The sequence below is a fragment of the Microplitis mediator genome, chromosome 7 (genome assembly GCF_029852145.1).
Source record: "Microplitis mediator isolate UGA2020A chromosome 7, iyMicMedi2.1, whole genome shotgun sequence".
Lineage (NCBI taxonomy): Eukaryota > Metazoa > Arthropoda > Insecta > Hymenoptera > Braconidae > Microplitis > Microplitis mediator.
The window spans coordinates 11,621,031-11,625,608 of record NC_079975.1 but is presented as its reverse complement, the minus strand read 5'-3'; the positions used below and the strand labels follow the sequence as shown (position 1 = coordinate 11,625,608).

At 27.5% G+C, this 4,578-nt stretch overlaps 1 long non-coding RNA gene across 1 annotated transcript; it reads left to right on the top strand.

Moving 5' to 3' along the window:
• Positions 1 to 941: 941 nt before the first annotated feature.
• Positions 942 to 2,368, top strand: LOC130671798 (uncharacterized). Its single transcript, XR_008990577.1, has 3 exons — positions 942 to 1,166; positions 1,744 to 1,831; positions 1,904 to 2,368. It is a non-coding gene; the product is annotated as an uncharacterized LOC130671798 (long non-coding RNA).
• The last annotated feature ends 2,210 nt before the right edge of the window (positions 2,369 to 4,578 follow it).

The following is a 4,578-nucleotide window of genomic DNA, read 5'->3' as shown; positions in this document are numbered from 1 at the left end:
TATAATTCATCTGAAAAAAAAATTATTTATTCTAAAATTTCACGCTGCTCAAAACCTGAAGTAGACACTTATTATTTTTCCGAACTTTCCAATTTAAAATTCTATGGTACTATAGTTGTAATATAATTATAGAGTTATTAATTTTGGACCAAAAATCATTTAAAATTTTCCTCATATTATTTATAGTTTATATAAAAAAATTCATTTGCATTAGATTCCCACGCTATCGAGATTCAAAAGTAGGCATTCATTATTTTCCTTAACTTTTTAACCCGAATTTTCACAATATAATAATTATAATATTATTATAAAACAATTAATTCTAAACTAAAAAGCATTCAAAATTTTAATCCTATCATGTGTATTTTGTTTATTCCAAGGTAGGTGCTTATTATTTTATTTAACTTTTTAATCAGAAGTCTTGAGGTAAGATAATTATTTTACAATAATAGAGTAATTAATTATAAACTGGAAATTATCTTAAAAAAATTTTCGTGACTTTTATAGTTTAAGCAACAATAAAAAAAAATTCAAATGTTTTATACCATTTCGTACTTGCGTCAGTACTCATGTACAGAAGGGAAATTACTTATAGGACTGGTATTTATCGAGCGATGTTATTGATCGTTAGATCATAGCATACATCCGAATATTCCTTCTCTTTCCTCCGTCGGTTAAGAGATTTTCTTGGGACCCGAATAAAAAAAAGACCTTATTGTCATACATATCTGAAGTATCAAAAAAAATAAAAATCTATACATCTAGGAAAAAGAAAGGAAAGAAAATTTCCCGAAAACTTTTCTTAAATCAAAAGGTTTTATTTAAATTTACATCAATTTGTTCAAGCACATGCAGTTCGCTTCGATCTCCGCTGAATGGTTCTCTTATCTGCTGTAAACATATCTCGTTACCAAATTCCGAAGTCAGAAAAATGACTTAATTCGATCTCTAATTCCCGTCGTCATCAGATCGCGACTCTAAATTTTCCACTAGTTATCTGGTTTTTCAAAACTCCAAAATTACGGTAACCTGTGCTTTGCCTTGAGGGTAATAAATGTGAAATTGAAACAACCGTGCTCGTTACAAGTGTAGTGTTAGAGTGCAAAACTTTTAACTGTGTTCCCATACAACATTGGGCGTAAAATTTGAAAACTTCTTAATACAAGGTAATAATTATCCACTTCAATTTAATTTAAATTTGAATCAAGGCATACCTCCAAAATCAATTTACTATTAGCTACTCAAAGCTAAAATTGAAATACTTTTAATTTACTACTTCCAAAAATCCACGATTTTTATATATATAAATCAGATATTTTATATCTTTCCTCGAATATCTACAATAAGTCTTTTTCAGATAAAAATTGCCGTTAAAAGTTAAAAATTGATCTATTCCTAGGATACTTACTAGTTAACTATTTTCGAACTAAAATCTTGAAACTATTTTTGGATGTATATAGAGAAAATAAAAAAATTTCAAGATCTGGGAAAAAAAATTTCTCTTCTGCCCCCCCTTTTTTTCTTTTTTTTTTTTTTATTTTGCCCGTTATTATCAACATTAAAATAAATTTTATTTTTGGGAGTTAAAATTAAAATTATTTTCAATGAAACATTTCCTTCCTCTCTCTTCTTTTTTTTCTTGTTCCAATTTGCAATTCCAACAACAGTATTAATTAACGTCATTAACTGTTCGAGTGAAGAGAACAAAAAGAATAATACATTTAATCCTCTTTTTCTGTTTAGGCGACCCGCGGCAGAAACCAGTAGCAACATGCCAGAATTCGTTTCTATGCGGTACTTTAACCACCGTGCTCTCCGGCTTCCGAGGGATGTAAGTATTTTACCTTTCCCCCCCCCCTTTTTTTCAATTCTTACATTATTAACGCACCCCCCTTTTTTTCAGACTAACCGACGGCTCGTAGCAATTTTAGGGATGCTATGTGAGGGTCTTTATCCCCCTTTGGTGGCCCTGGATCTTATGGACGAGATGGAGAAAATAGTCGGTCTCCCGGCTGTTTTCGGTGACATCTATTCTTATCTCGAGCGTATCCACGAGTTACGGGTGCACCAGTATTCTCGAGCTAGGATCACGCTCGAAGAGTATAACCGGCCCTGTTATTATCCGGGTGACCTAGGTCCCATCGAGGATATACTCCACGTCATCCAAAATCTCTTGGGCTCCTTCTTCTCACGTCACGTATAGTGCATAAGATGCTATCGCGAAAATAATTTAAAATTTCTAAGATCATATAATATCCCAGTACTAATACACACTCATCAGATTAATTTGTATTTCAAAAAATTTCATTTCAATCGTTTTATTTTGAATATTATTTTTAGGGAGTTCACAGTTTTTTTTTTTTTTCTTTTCCAGTTACCAAATTTTCTAACATAAAATTTTATCAGTCTGTAGACTTCTAATTACAATGAGAATTTTTTTCAAAATTTTCCAACACGACAAAAGAAATTCAAATAACAACTTAATTATTGTATAATTTTAATTTTATAATAATAATTGACTATTTTTTTGATAAAAAAAAAATATCCTAACACAAAAAAAAATGAAAATTGCGTTTAGTTTAGTGCAGCTTTAAGGAAATTATTCCTAGTTTAATATGTTAGATTTAAATAACGATTGCTATTTTATACTTTAATTACCCCTTTTTTTGTTCATTATTAATGTTTATAACACAAATTTCATATTTTTGTATTTCAGAGAGAGAGAAAAAAAGAAAAAAAAAATATGTACATACCTATATGTATTTTTACTGTTTTATTATTTTTTTTTTTTCAGGGATAACGACTTGAAAGCTATGATTAGTTTATTACATTTTTTTTTTTTTTTTTAAAAGAACAATTTATATAATTATTTATGTGTACTTAAGTACTAATTAATTCCAATAACTATTCGTAATTACTACTCAGCTTTGGTAATTCTTTTTCCAATTCATCGATTGTGTATAACAACAAGGTTTAAATCTTTGTGCATGCGTGTATTATACTGTCAGTGTTAACAATTACATTTACAACCCTTGTGGAAATTTTTATTATATTTTTTTTTGTAGTTAAAGTTCGATTTGACTTAGATATTCTATTCATAAAAAAAAATTTTTTTTCTATAAACCAACGTTTCTTTTTCTGGGCGCGACCATATGCGTACTTAGTCCAAACGTAAAAATAAAGGTATCAAACATTAGTCGGAAAAACATCCCTGAGTAATAAGAAAGGTAAGTTTCGAAAATTGTAATTATTCCAAAAAGAAAATTGATTCAAGTTAATAACTACCCCAAAATAAAATATTGAGATTTCCGGACCTACCATTAATTTCATTTCGAATTGATTAAGTAAAACCTTGGATTGTAACCCATCCTTATGTTAAATTTATAATTAATGTTGGAAAATTTGAAGTTTTCAGATTTGTTATTAATTCAACCTTCCAATTCTTTAATTTCCCCGACCATAATAAACTTTTAATTATTTAAGTTCGCGAGAAAAAAAAATAAAGGGGAGAGAAAGAAAATTTTATCGTTTCATTCTAATTTATTATTAATTCCAATTATTACTTCAGATCCAATAATTTAATATTTAAAGAAAATTGGGTCCTTGTTTAGATCCTTAATTTATTCCAATTTATAATTACTATAAAAAAAAATTTTTTTTTGAAAATTAATCGGCATTCAGATTTGTGATTAATTTTAATGTGCTAAATAATTATTCTATCTTCCTTAGGAGAGAATGATGGAATAAAAAAAAATAATATTCATCAACATCAGCGAAGTTTTGGAAATTACCATTTGATTAACTCGCAACCTGGGATAGGCATAGGTTGCTGAGACCTCAAAACAAAATAAATGATAAACCTGAACTTGTAATGATACGAAAATTTACACAAATTATTATAAATTATCTAATTTACTAATTAATAAATACTAAAATATTAATTAACACAGTGTATGCTTAAATCCAGCGAAAATAACCTTACTAAATATAATTATATTATCATTAAAATCAAGAAAAAAAAATATTTTTCTTTTTATAATTTGAAACCCGCACTAATTAATAAATAAGGAAAAATACTCAATGATGTGGGATATTCATTACAACTTTTTTTTTTTTTTTAAAAAACAAATTTTTTTTTTAATTCATGAAAATATAAAACCAACTATCCACTCTTAGTTGGTATCTGAATAATTCAGAAGATATCTAGAGAAAATTATTATTATTATTATTTCTCTCTTTTTTTTTTTTGAAGAGCGCAGATACGGTAAGACTTTATTTTCTTAACAAATTTCGTTCCGCTGTATTGAGCATAAAATTATCATTGATATCAAGGTAATTTTTTCTTATTTTAAAGAATATTTATACCAGTTATGCTAGATTCAGACATATACGTTGACCAATGCATCTTATAGCCTTTGGCTTTACAATTAATTATAATAATCAGGGACACTTATTACTTATAATTTTCCTTAGATATATTTTTCTTATTATTGTTGAATATTTATCAGTAAAGTGAAAAAGGGAGAGAAAAAAAAATATTTTTTTTTTATACTTCTCGTTTAAGGTCTTACAATTGAG